Source organism: Dermacentor albipictus, chromosome 1, assembly GCF_038994185.2.
Source record: "Dermacentor albipictus isolate Rhodes 1998 colony chromosome 1, USDA_Dalb.pri_finalv2, whole genome shotgun sequence".
Classification (NCBI taxonomy): Eukaryota; Metazoa; Arthropoda; class Arachnida; order Ixodida; family Ixodidae; genus Dermacentor; species Dermacentor albipictus.
The window spans coordinates 116,481,992-116,496,816 of NC_091821.1; the positions used below are offsets into that span (position 1 = coordinate 116,481,992).

Sequence of the window (14,825 nt, forward strand, 5' to 3'; positions counted from 1 at the left end):
TTTGTATTTCATGTGGTGTTAGGCTTTACCTCAGCCACAGCTTCAATGCTGTGCCTATAAAACCAGTTGTAGGTAGGCGCTCGAGAGTGACGTGAAGCTCATTCTCTCTTGCATACAGCAGGTAGTGCGTCCAGTTTATTGCCGTGCACATGTGTGGGGCATTTCCTTGTTCTTATTCTGCTGATGTGTCATGTGTTGTACATAGGGAGAAAGCCAGTGCTCCACATCATGGTTGTCAATGCTACTGAATACATTGCATTCTCGCTGCCTTGACACACCATAACAGCTGACTACTGGGGGTGAGCTAGCATCTTGCTGTCCCTTGTCATCAGGCATAGCTGGGGGCGAGGTAGCATATTGCTGTCCCTTGTCATCAGGCATAGCCAAGGCTGGAGGTAAATTCTGCACACAAAGTTCCAGGTTGAAAAGTACAACCAGCACCCCCACCAAATGTGAGCACAAATTTAGCTCTAAGCGTGATTTATGCCAGGAATAAAGATTCACGAAAGGGGCTTGGTCATTGGCCAAGGAGAGTGAGCACAAGCACCAAGAACTGTCTTATTTCACATCCTTTGTTGGCGCCTGTCTTTTTTGCTACATAGTAATTAATTAGTAATTCGTTTGCTAAGCTATCCACAACTGAGAACTCACTCGAGCATAGAAAAAAACATGACTATAGGCATCTATGTTGCTCATGTTTAAATCACAATTTTGAGGTATCAAGCAAAACATAACATAAATGATACGTTGAGCATTGCAACCCTGCTATGTGCACATTGAATGCCTTTTTGCTTGTTCTTTTGAGGATGCTTGAGATTTCTGGTTGGGTTGCCATAGATGTGTTAGCTAAGTGCATCTTCCTTCCCAAGTTAAGCCGCTATAAATGTGTCCTCATTGTTCAGGTTACGTCTGACGATGAGTGAATGTTCCTGTGGCTATGATGTGTGATGCTTTAGGACACACATGGTGCTCAATTATGAATTATTGTTTGCATGCTTTTTCACAAATAGTTTTAGTAACATAATTGCCCAGGCAATACAATATAAGGCATAGCATATGCTTCACCTACCGGCATGTTCATGATCACCGATGGTATATAAAAGAGTGATGCAGACCAAGCATCACAAAGAATTAATGTTTCTTCCCTTTCTTACAGACTGCTGTGTTTCAACTAAATCTGCTTTTCCTGTGTCCAGTGGCCTCGTCGCTCAATTAGTGCTTGCCAATTTCTGTTACACTGCTACCAACTAATGTTAAAATGTGATTCCTCCCCTCTCTTCCTTTGTCCTTCTGGCCTTTCACTCTGCTGCAAGCTTTTAGGTTTCAATGCTCGAATGATTAAGACAAAAATTGGTGCCACCGTATTATTTGGCAGCTATCATGACGGCATTCATTTAGATGGACATGAAACTAAATGAGAAAACAAAATAAGTATGTCTGAGTAGGAAATAACTGTTCCTGGTGACCAGACTGACTCAATGCTAAACTTGAGGTCGTTGCCTCCAGGAAATTGGTTTTAAGAGTCTCAATTGGTCTTAAGAGTCTCAGACCCTTTTCGTGATCTCGTCGCGACTGTCTATCAGATCTGATAGGCAGTCACGGAGTTGCACAAAAAGGAGTGACTTTCTCTTGGGGAACCGTTTTTATCACAAGTAGCTATGCAGTGCCATTTGTGCTATGAGCAGGCACAACTGCATGCATAAACTATAGCCTGTACTTTACTTCAAAATAATTTGCTATTCGTGAACATCCCAAGCCACTTCACAACTGCAAGCTAAATCTGGTGTAGACTGTCTCAGGGTCATGACCCATATTTTGATGAAGACTAAGAATGTATTCTGTGAATGAAGTTTAAGCATTTTGAGCCCACCATTTGGAAATGTTTTTATGGGTACTCAGTAGGAGACAGTTCTCCAAGCTTCTTGACATGATTTTAAGTGATCTTAGAAGCAACAGTTATTGAGTTGCATTATACTATTTTTTTATATTTTCTCTAATATACAGGTTTATTCGTGTGGTCACGATTACACCTCACTGTTTAAAAGTTGTTGAAAATAAAGAGCTACTTATTTGCCCTAGTATAACGTAGAAATGGGCATTCTGCAGTCTGAAAAATGAAAAAAAGCAAAAACGTTATGGTCGCGACATTCACAACCACTTCAGCTGCTCATAAAATCATCGAAGTGCATGCAAACAGCTTCTACGTTGTGCCTGTCAAAAACATGTTCCATCCTGCTGCAGCATTATGCACTCTAGTTTTGTATAGAAGCCATGGCTGTTGCAATGTGCTGCACGGCAATTCATCCTGGTTATGTGGAAAGCCACTGTTGTTGCAGTGCTCTTTACTGTTATACTCATCAACCTTGTGGTAATGCCACTGCAGTTGCACTGTGCTGTACCACAGAGCACTTCAAATTTGTAGGAAAGCACACTTACTAAATATTGCATGTGCTAGATTTGGGCATTCTTAATGCAAAGAATTCGTGCTTCATACCAAGCACTTTGCAGTAGACAATTTTATGTCCCGGCTCATTTCGGTCTTCTGCATTGAAAACAAAAATATGTCGGCCAGTGCACCCAAATCTAACCATTTGGCCACTGTCGTGCACATACTTCTTGCTTGCCAATGCATAGCTGGATGTATGGCATAGTGGCACTTGTATTACGGTGCATATGTGTCGGAGCATGTGTACATATAGAAGTTGCTTATGAAAATGAGAGCACGTCAGTCTCTCCCATTCTTCCTTTATGGCAGCACCTTGAGGTGCTTTGTTAGACTGCACCACTTCCAGGATTCGCTTACATTTCCAAGTGCCTTCACTGTAGCAGGTAGCACAACATGGACACTGTGCAACATTGCTGTAATGTTTCTTCACTGGAGTACAAAAGGAAATGCAGGTCTAACGTACATGTCAGAATCTATGTAAAGCGGTTAATCAGAATCTATGAAACATGTATATCTCATGCATTGTTGCAGTCCAGATGATGGAAAGCGTATTTGCCTTGGCGAGCTAGCAGTAGCACATGTCACTAGCATGTTATGTAGGGAAGCCACCTCATCGCCTGTAGCTATTGTCTGTGCAGTGAGGATGAATGTTATATGTGCTTGTTGAGTGGAGAACGTTGACAAGAAGACCCGCCATGGTTGCTCAGTGGCTATGGTGTTGGGCTGCTGAGCACGAGGTCGCGGGATCGAATCCCGGCCACGGCGGCCGCATTTGGATGGGGGCTAAATGCGAAAACACCCGTGTACTTAGATTTAGGTGCACGTTAAAGAACCCCAGGTGGTCAAAATTTCCGGAGTCCTCCACTACGGCGTGCCTCATAATCAGAAAGTGGTTTTGGCACGTAAAACCCCATAATTTAACGTTGACAAGAAGTGTTTGCACAGAGAAGTACTGCACTTATCTTAATACTACATATAAGGCTTGTATACTTCTTGTGTTCCAGTGACACATACCCATTCTTGGAGATGGGCCAAGAATAGGCACATACCCATTTGCACATACTGCATAAGCCAGGTTTTCCACTCGGCAAAACAGCAGCCACCACAAAGTAGGTGGGAAGAGGCAAAGAAAGCTTAATCTTATGACCATGCCTTTGCCTCCGTACTCTTCTCATAAAGCTTGCGTCATACATGCAATCACTCACCATAAACAAACACATTGTTCAGCACTGCAATGTTTGATAGAACCTGAACCAACGCTACATAGCCATTTGCCTGCAGAATGCTTCCTGTAACATAAATCTGCACAGTGTTTGGGATTTATATAATTTTTAAATTTTCTCGGGCATTTGGTGGTAGAGGCCAGTGCATTAGACAGAAATCCCACTACATTGCAGCAATGTTCAGAATGTAGTATGAGGTACTCTATTTGGCTGTAAGTTCCAGATGTAAGCATGCAGTATTGAAACTACACATGCTCTCAAGGCTGAGCCACATCATGCAAACACAGAAGAGCAGACACACATGGTGGTCTCTTGAGCTGGCATCTCTGTGTATCTTTACCAACAAGCCCAGCTGTATACTGAAGTAAGGCATGTTGTTGGGCTAGTCAATTCATAGCTTCAGCGAGGAAGACAGAATGTGAACAGAAACATAGATGCACACACAAAGTGCAGACTTGCAACTGGATTTATTTGTGAAGGCAGGAAATTTATCGGGTTCTTCAAAATAGCAAAACAAGGAACAATTGCAAAGAAATCATGCACGAGGCAGCAATGAAAAATAGCAAGACCACATGTGCATTAAGAGTGCAGGAGAGTCCCAATATGCCCACCTAAAAATTATATTACTTAATGATCCCCTTTGAGTTAAATAAATGTCCTTGTGTGAAAATTGGTAAGCAGGAGCCGCGGAGCCAGCGAAACGGAAGAAGCAGGTACGTCCGACGCACCTTCAGACACAGCGTGTAATCTCGGGTGTGCTCCTGAAGCCTCCGTTTGCTGGTGACATGTGTCCTGCTGGAGCAGTACTTGTAAAAAAATCCAATCTATCGTAGCAACGAAAAAGGCATCCCGCAACAAAAAGCACCCCGCGACTTCTACAGCACCAGTCAGAACCATGCCTTCATCACTGTGTGTGTGCTGTATTAAACGATTGCATAAATAACACTCGCAGGCTGCTACTACAGACGGAAAATCAGCGAAGCCACAAAAATATTGCATGTAAGTCTCCTCAGCACCGTTCGTTGACCTCCAAAATCGAGAAAAAAGCTGCTAATGGCCCCACATTTAGCTCGTGGAAGTGTGTCCACTCCACTATTAGGCACGAAGGCAATGCAAATAATGCCAAGGGCAGGCAGCAAACAAGTGTGGCCGCCAAAGGTAACAGGCGCCTGCAACTGAGGCCTCCTTTGTACAATGATGACAGTAAACAGAAGTTTATGATGCTGTTTTAGGGGAAGCCACAAGGGAATAAATATCAGCAGCAGCTCATAAGCATATATATGCAACATTTCATGAAAATTAAACTTTTAAAGTAATTCGAAAATCCAAAGGGCACTGCATGCTATTTTCAGTGCAAGAAAATATCGCCGTTACACATTAGCTAAATGAAACTTGTAATTTCAGGGTTAAAAAGTTTAGTACTGCGTCACTCGTTTGAATGTTCCTGTGTGAAATGTAAAAAGCTTATTTGCAAATCATGGTGAACATTAATCTACTTTTGCATGTATTGTTTTGATTGAATGCATAAATTATTAAAAACATTGTTTAATTCGGATACCTTAACCTTGAGTTGGCCTTCATTGTGTTTTTACTGGATGGTTTCTGCATTGCTCTATTCCATATGTGACTGTCAAGACAGCTGTGTCACTTGCAGTGTTGTCACAGAGTAGTGTGTAGTCAATATAATCTGCATCTTTTTCCATTTTTGTTGTTCCGAGCATGTGAATATTTTCTCTCTCTATATATTTTTCAGAGCACCTGTCTTCACTCGAGGTCGCATTTGAAATTCTGTGTAAGCTATATCACTGTTCATGTGACATTCTACCTTTCTCACTGCAAGAGGAAAACCTTGGATGAAGCGATTCATAGCTGTCATGGAATGTGAGCTTGAAGCAATGTACAGTTAATTTAGCTGCAGAGACGAAGCATGACAATAAATTTGAGACAAGAGACAAGGCTAAAACAAAGCCAGTTTTGTTTGTTGAATAGTGAGCTATTGCATTTAAAATGTTTCCTTTACATAAACCAGTGCAGTAAAGCTTAAGGCTGTGCTATTTTGCTATTCTAATGTAAGTAGTTTGTGCTATCTGCATCAGCTTATCAGTGTTTTCTGAATTTCAGAGGTGGCTATAGGAATGACCCAACGCAAGCTAATATGCTGCCGCACTCTATCAGGCAATATAACTGCCAAGTGCTCATGCCAAACTGTGCAACCCAGGCACTGGGCTACGGTGATCTCTAAGAGACCATCAGGACCATTGTGCGCGTGGAGCTGTGCAAGATGTTTCCTTCATCGCAACCTCAGGTGACCTCGGTCACTGACATTGTCAAAGACAAACTTCGACGGTCACTGGGTGTTTTCGAAGTGCAGCAAGAATTGCTGCCTCCCATGCCGGAAGCAATGACCTACGCCGCCGTCGCCCACCGTAAAGCATCGCATAATAACCGAAGAGTGTGCTCGACCGCTCCGCCAGAGCCCTTACTGAGTTTCAGCATGAGGATGTAAAGCTATGAGGCAACAAGTTGACGAAATGCTGCGCAACGACATCATCGAGCTGTCGAAAAGCCCATGGGCATCTCCTGTGGTCTTGGTGAAGAAAAAGGACGGAACCCTACGTTTCTGCGTAGATTATCATCGATTCAGCAAGATCATGAAGAAGGATGTATACCCCCTCCCATGAATAGACGATGCATTGAATAGGCTATGCAACGCAAAATACTTCTCGTCGATGGATCTCAAGACTGGCTACTGACAAATAGAAGTCGACAAGAGGGATCAAGAAAAAACCAACTTCATCACGCCAGACGGCCTCTACGAGTTCAAGGTCATGCCATTCGGTCTGTGCTCGGTGCCTGCAATGTTCCAGTGCGTGATGGGCACGGTGTTAGCAGGGTTGAAGTGGCATACCTGTCTTGTTTACTTGGATGACGTCGTTGTCTTCACTGATAATATCGACGATCACCTTCGGCGGCTTGCGACAGTACTAGAGGCCATCAAGTCATCAGGGCTCACTCTGAAGGCAGAAAAGTGCCCCTTCACTTACAATGAGCTTCTATTCCTGGGCCACGTCATCAGCAAGTCAGGTGTCCAACCTGACCTGCAGAAGATGGCTACCATCGCAAAGTTCCAGCAGCCCATCGACAAGAAGGCAATGCGTAGATTCCTTGGCATGTGTGACAGGCGCTTTGTCAAGGACTGACGCATCGCTGAGCCGCTGACACATTAACTAAATCTGATGTCGAGTTCAAGTGGTAAATGCTGCAGGCTGACGCATTTCAAGAACTCAAACGACGCATGCAGTTGCCACCAGTACTTGCACACTTCGATAACAACGTCGATACAGAAATCCACACTGACGCCAGTAGCCTAGGCCTCAGTGCCGTACTAGTCCAGAGAAAAGACGGATTTGAACGGGTGATAGCTTACGCTAGCCGGTCGCTGTCAAGAGTGGAAGGCAATTATTCTACAACCGAAAAAGAATGCCTCGCCATCATTTGAGCTACAGAAAAATTCCACCCTTACCTATATGGCAGGCTATTCAAAGTCGTCAGCGACCATCACGCATTGTGTTCGCTAGCGAACTTAAAGGACCCCTCAGGACGCCTGGCGCAGTAGAGCCTCATACTGCAAGAATATGACATTACTGTAACGTACAAGTCCGGACAAAAACACTGATGCCGACTGCCTATCACGCGCCTCCATTGACCTGCTGCCGCAAGATGATGAGGATGACGACGCCTTCCTTAAAATAATAAGCATGGAAGACTTTGCTGAACAGCAATGAGCAGACCCGGAGCTAAAAAGCCTCGTCAAGTATTTGAAAGGGCACACCGACGTTGTCCCCAGGGCTTTCAAGCGAGGATTGTCTTCATTTTCGCTTCAAAACACCCTATTAGTGAAAAAGAACTTCTCACCAGTCCGCGCCAACTAATTTCTTGTTGTTCCCTCAGTGCTGCATCCAGAAGTACTGCACGCCCTGCATGATGATTCGACCGCTGGGCACCTCGGATTCTCCTGGACGCTATCAAGGATACAGGAAAGGTATTACTGGCTGCACCTGATCGCTGACGTTGCCCGTTATGTCAAGACATGCCGAGACTGTCAGCGACGCAAGACACCACCGACAAAGCCAGCGGGATTACTACAGCCGATCAAGCCTTCTTGCCGACCATTTCAGCAGATCGGAATGAATTTGTTAGGACCCTTTCTGACGTCAACATCCGGAAGTAAGTGGATCGATCGTGGCGACGGACTACCTCACCCGCTTCGCTAGTTTCATCAATCACAGTTTTGCTGCCTCCTGGACTGCACTACCACGTGAAAATATGAAAGTGTGCTATGCTTGCATTTATTGGTAGGAACCTCAAGCTCTTTAATTTAATTATAAATACTATAAGTCGGAACTCTAGCTTGTCAAATTGCTCTAGCTTGTCAATGTTTGAATGCTGTCAGCATCATGAAATGGAGTTTTATGTTGTGCTATTTGTCAGTAAATGAAATGGCCTTTTCCTTTCGAAATTTACAATATCCAATGCGAATTTAACATCAAAACAATGATCGTAAGCTCATTTGTCATTGTTTGTGCTGAGGAGAAAGTACTTAGTTTTTTTTTTATGAGAATACCACAAAATTTTTGTATCATTTTTATACTGTTACGTTCGACAATCTTCGGGGAAGCGACCGTCGAAACTTGCCCGGCCCATTGCGGCGACTCGCTTTGTAAAGACTACAATACGCCGCTTCCCCAGCTGTGTGGCGCCGGGATGTCTAGACGCGGTCTACAGACCAAGTATTGTTAGTAGATTCGCCGTCACGGTTTGTTTGGAGCGGGGAACTCCTGGAAGAAGATGCTTTGCAGCGCCGTCTCATGGGTCTTAGAAGTCCTCAGTCAATGGACAGGCGTCATCATCATCAGCAGCAGCCTGGTTACGCCCACTGCAGGGCAAAGGCCTCTCCCATACTTCTCCAACAACCCCGGTCATGTACTAACTGTGGCCATGCCGTGCCTGCAAACTTCTTAATCTCATCCGCCCACCTAACTTTCTGCCGCCCCCTGGATCCAGTCCGTAACCCTTAATGACCATCAGTTATCTTCCCGCCTCATTACATGTCCTGCCCATGCCCATTTCTTTTTCTTGATTTCAACTAAGATTTTATGTTGTTCCCTCGCCCAATCTGCTCTTTTCTTATTGCTTAACGTTACACCCATCAGTCTTCTTTCCATAGCTCATTGCGTCGTCCTCAATTTAAGTAGAACCCTTTTCATAAGCCTCCAGGTTTCTGCCCCATAGGTGAGTACTGGTAAGACACAGCTGTTATACACTTTTCTCTTGATGGATAATGGCAACCTGCTGTTCATGATCTGAGAATGCCTGCCAAACGCACCCCACCCCATTCTTATTCTTCGGATTATTTCAGTCTCATGATACGGATCCCCGGTCATTACCTGTACTAAGTAGATGTATTCCCTTACCACTTCGAGTGCCTCGCTTCCTATCGTAAACTGCTGTTCTCTTCCGAGACTGTTAAACATTACCTTAGTTTTCTGCAAATTAATTTTTAGACCCACCCTTCTGCTTTGCCTCTCCAGGTCAGTGAGCATGCATTGCAATTGGTCGCCTGAGTTACTAAGCAAGGCAATATCATCAGCAAATCGCAAGTTACCAAGGTATTCTCAATTAAATCTTATGCCCATTTCTTCCCAATCCATGTCTCTGAATACCTCCTGTAATCACGCTGTGAATAGCATTGGAGACATCGTATCTCCCTGCCTGACGCCTTTCTTTATTGGGATTTTGTTGCTTGTTTTATGGAGGACTACGGTGGTTGTGGAGCCGCTATAGCTATCTTTCAGTACTTTTACATACGGTTCGTCAAGACCCTGATTCCGTAATGCCTCCATCACTGCTGAGGTTTCGACTGAATCAAACGCTTTCTCGTAATCGATGAAAACTATATATAAGGGTTGGTTATATTCCGCACATTTCTCTATCACCTGATTGATAGTGTGAATATGATCTATTGTTGAGTATCCTCTACGGAATCCTGCCTGGTCCTTTGCATGACAGAAGTCTAAGGTGCTCCTGATTCTATTTGCGATTACCTTAGTAAATAGTTTGTACGCAACGGACAGTAAGCTGATCGGTCTATAATTTTTCAAGTCTTTGGCGTCCCCTTTCTTATGGATTAGGATTATGTTAGCGTTCTTCCATGATTCCGGTACGCTCGAGGTCATGAGGCATTGCGTATACAGTGTGGCCAGTTTCTCTAGAACAATCTGTCCACCATCCTTCAACAAATCTGCTGCTACCTGATCCTCCCCAGCTGCCTTCCCCCTTTGCATATCTCCCAAGGCTTTCTTTACTTCTTTCGGCGTTGCCTTTGGGATTTCGAATTCGTCTGGACTATTTTCTCTTCCATTATCGTCGTGGGTACCACTGGTACTGTATAAATCTCTATAGAACTCCTCACCCACTTGAACTATCTCATCCATATTAGTAATGATATTGCCGGCTTTGTCTCTTAACGCATACATCTGATTCTTGCCAATTCCTAGTTTCTTCTTCACTGTTTTTAGGCTTCCTTTGTTCCTGAGAGCATGTTCAATTCCATCCATATTATACTTCCTTATGTCAGCTGTCTTACACTTGTTGATTAACTTCGAAAGTTCTGCCAGTTCTATTCTAGCTGTAGGGTTAGAGGCTTTCATACATTGGCGTTTCTTGATCAGATCTTTCATCTCCTGCGTTAGCTTAGTGGCATCCTGTCTAACGTAGTTACCACCGAGTTCTATTGCACACTCCTTAATGATGCCCACAAGATTGTCGTTCATTGCTTCAACACTAACTTCCTCTTCCTGAGTTAAAGCCGAGTACCTGTTCTGTAGCTTGATCTGGAATTCCTCTATTTTCCCCCTTACCGCTAACTCATTGATCGGCTTCTTATGTACCAGTTTCTTCCATTCCCTCCTCAAGTCTAGGCTAATTCGAGTTCTTACCATCCTGTGGTCACTGCAGCGCACCTTGCCGAGCACGTCCACATCTTGTATGATGCCAGGGTTAGCGTAGAGTATGAAGTCTATTTCATTTCTAGCCTCGCCGTTCGGGCTCCTCCACGTCCACTTTCGGCTATCCCGCTTGCGGAAGAAAGTATTCATTATCCTCATATTATTCTGCTCCGCAAACTCTACTAATAACTCTCCCCTGCTATTCGTAGTCCGTATGCCATATTCCCCCACTGCCTTGTCTGCAGCCTGCTTCTTGCCTACCTTGGCAATGAAGTCCCCCATTAGTATGGTGTATTTAGTTTTTACTCTACCCATCGCCGATTCCACGTCTTCATAGAAGCTTTCGACTTCCTGGCAATCATGACTGGATGTAGACCCTCTGGATGCCACCCTCTCGTTAATGCTATAGAATTCCTGTATGTTACCAGCTATATACTTATGAATCAGGAATCCGACACCTAGTTCTCTTTTCTCCGCTAAGCCCTGGTAGCACAGGACGTGCCCAATTTTTAGCACTGTATATGCTTCTTTTGGCCTCCTAACTTCACTGAGCCCTATTATATCCCATTTACTGCCCTCTAATTCCTCCAATAGCACTGCTAGCCTCGCCTCACTAGATAACGTTCTAGCGGTAAACGTTGCCAGGTTCATATTCCAGTGGCGGCCTGTCCAGAGCCAGTGATTCTCAGCACCCTCTGCTGCGTCACTGGTCTGACCGCCGCCGTGGTCAGTTGCTTCGCAGCTGCTGGGGACTGAGGGCCGGGGTTTCATTGTTGTGTTCATATAGGAGGTTGTGGCCAAGTACTGCACCAGGGTGGCCAATCCTGCTCTGGTGAGGGAGTGCGTTACCGGTTCTGGTCACCGGGATCAGGCCACACTCCAGGCTTGTTTGTGCAATTTTATCAACACGCGGATTTTTTTTTTAATCCGGTGGAAAATTGCCGACACCGGGATTCGAACCACGGACCTCTTGCACGCGAGGCGGGTGTTCTACCTCACGCCACCGCTGCACCCGGGACAGGCGTGGCGGCCACTGACTGCAGGGTCAACTCTGGGATCAAGGGGCACCTGCTTGGGTCAAGACCTCTGTCTGCGAGAACCCTCTCACCTCGGTGTGTTCAGTGAAACCACAGGATGTCTACCAACCGGGAAAACCGGGAATTCGCAGGGATTTTTAGTAGTCTGGAAAAAGTAAGGGAAAGCTCAGGGAATTTGGGCCTCTATCAGGGAAAATTAGCGGCAATCTTACTGAAAGGGTCGAAAGTCGCAGTAATGCTGGCTCGAGTAGCAGACACAAATCGTAAGGAATAGTCTTTGACGCCCTGGCGTCGGCTGGAGGAGTTGACAGTGTACAGTCAACGACCGACTTTTCCGGATTCCCGATAATTTGGACGGCTTCGCGGCACCGTCACGTACCCCATAGAGTCAACGTATCAGAACGTGTGAAATTTCCGACGCAAGAACTCTTCGCCGTCCGATTTTCCGGACGTTTTGCCGTGACCGCAGGTCCGAAACGGCGATAATCAAAGGCACCACGGCTGCCGTTTTGATTACTTCGCCACCTCGAACCGGCACTCTCGCACGCAGATACGCTGGCAGCTGTTGCCACCACTGTGGTAACGCTAGGCCTAGCTGCTTCGACGTTCGCTATGAAGCTTCTTGCCGTTGGGTGCCAAGTTTTTTATTGAAAGAATTAGCTGCTGTCAGCAATGACATGGCCGCCGCCTTTGTGGTCCTCGCGATTGACTTAGTAAATGCCGGTTCCTGAAAGTCAGCTTCACCTCTGTACAGAAATGTTACTTGGTGAAGCATACGCAAAAGTATTGCAGTAAAGCATAACAAGCGTGGGAAGGGGCTATTGCCACGGAACACAGTATGTATTCCTTAATTATACACGCGTGCACCCGGTATTTCCTGTCGCAGTACGAGCACCGATATGCCTAATATGTGTACCGACAGGCCTTCAGAGCGTTTTCGAACGTACCTGTGGCGGTTTGAGTCCCTAAGGGCAGTAAATAACACGTATTTATTTTTTTCCAACTGGCCGATTTTTCGGACGTTTTCACGGCCCCTAAGGAGTTCGAAAAATCGGTCGTGGACTGTGCAACTGACTAAGATGCTTCATATGGTCCTTGGGGCGAACGAGTGACAGAAGGAGGACGAGAACAGAAATGACCTACGCATTGAGGAATAAACGGGAAAGGAAGCTTGCTGCCGCTGTTTTGAAGGTGCTTGAGCTCAAAAAATACAGTTTTGGCTGATGCCGAAATGCAGGTGTCCCTCACCCAAACCAAAATAAACTCTTTAAAGCAGTGAAACACAACACTCGGGCGTCGTGCGCGGGCTGAAAGTATGTCAGAACAGTTTAGGTTGACTTACGAGCTGTTGAGAGAGAATCTCAATTGTGACAGATTCGGGCCTCATACCACTGAGCTTGCTATCAGTTAACAGAAATAGCTCATATTCGGAAATATTTGCTTCTATATGCATCTCCTTTTTATTCGTATTTGAGAATGTCTGACTCCATTGCAATTTTTTTCGAAGACACTTTATTTGCTGTGCATTTTACTAACCCCTGCTCAATGGGCATTGAAAGCTCCCTCGGACGTCCGGATAAGATCCCGACGTCCAAGTCCTACAGCAGTCGTCCTGGGGACATCCAGTGGATATCATTATCGGACTAACTTTAACATCCACTTCTTATCCTCCTGCGGACATCCTTAGGTCATTCGTGCTGGACATTTCGCCAATATCCTGAGCATGACTTTGTTCGGATTTGAGTGACGAACTGCTCCCTTGCTGAGCATTTCTGCGCTTGCAAATACCAACGTAGAACCAACCTCGAGTTCATTCAAGCTATAGCCACAGCTAACTTTGTTCAATAGAGGCATCAACGTTTGTCGGCGAAATATCAACGAGTCTTCAAACATGCGGCATAAAATAAACCACATTCGATCTAATTCTACCCGCCCATGGGATTTCCTTCTTCTGGTGGAGAGCATACAGGTACCCACGGAGGCAGGTTAGTGGACTGGTTCTAATTATAACGAACAGCGTGATCGTAAAAGGTACGTGCATGCACATGTGACCGCCTCATTATTATTACTTGCAGAGCCACAGAATGATTTCTGTGCTTACAGTGCTCACGCGTTATCACGCATATCCTTTGTGAGCCATCACGCTCGCCAGGCATCGATGTGACCAGAGATCAACTGCGCCATTGTATAGTTGACGTCCATTCACGACGCTTTTCAAATAATAATAATTAACAGCAGCCACACATTTGGAAACTTCATAAATATTTCGATCTTCTCTAAAGATGCAGAAAACGCGCCGCAAGCATACCCACTACTACCAGCGCAATCTTTTCTGAAGCTTCGCATACCCTGCATTTTTTTTTTTTTTTTTGCGGGAGGCTATTTCTTTTTATCGTGCGGGTTCTTTCCGGCAATATTTTTGCAAGTGTGCATCGGCAGAATTTCACTGGTGGCATTAACCCTTTCGTGTTTACATTGATGTTGTGACAGTTAACAACACAATAATTTCCAGTCATTCGAAGAGGCGGTGTCGGAAACAAGAGACGTTTCGCGCGCAGCGCGAGCTAAGCGCGGGCGCGACCTTGACGGGAAGCAGCGAAAACTTACACCTGTGGGAGGTGAAATCATTCCGCCGGGAGAGAAGCGAGCACCATGCGAGTGCTGGCCTCTAGGATGAAACTTGGCCTGCGAAAAAGGCGCGAAGGGGAGCGTTTCGCGCGTTTATTGTGAGTGCGGAGGCGCCATTTTCAGTTGTCACTACGGCTGCGCAAGGTGGTCAAGACTGTTGTTTCTTTCTCCTGAGCTCCTGGCCGGGTTGGCCCCGCAGTAAAGGTAAGATGAAGCGTGCCTGGACTTTATACTGTACCATGTGTTGTCGGTGTGGTCTACAGGCCACATATGCGCAGTAGTTCGCGTGAGCGCCTTTCTTTTAGTCGCATATATGCAAGGAGGTGCTGCTGTACGCGATTGCTTGCGGGCGCATATGTTGCTGGGAGCTGCTACTCACTATTAATACGGTGTAGTGCGCGTAAAGTATGCAGAAAGCTCGCAAGAGATTTGCTGAAGAGAAAGCGGCACGGGAGACGAAAAAATCCCTTCAACTTCTCCATTC

The 14,825-nt window shown here is 45.4% G+C and overlaps 1 long non-coding RNA gene across 1 annotated transcript; it reads left to right on the forward strand.

The window, feature by feature from the left end:
* The first annotated feature begins 2,635 nt into the window (after window positions 1–2,635).
* LOC135907856 (uncharacterized) lies at window positions 2,636–7,578 on the forward strand. The gene is made up of 3 exons (XR_010566137.1): window positions 2,636–4,668; window positions 5,423–5,461; window positions 5,791–7,578. It is a non-coding gene; the product is annotated as an uncharacterized lncRNA (long non-coding RNA).
* Window positions 7,579–14,825: the final 7,247 nt, after the last annotated feature.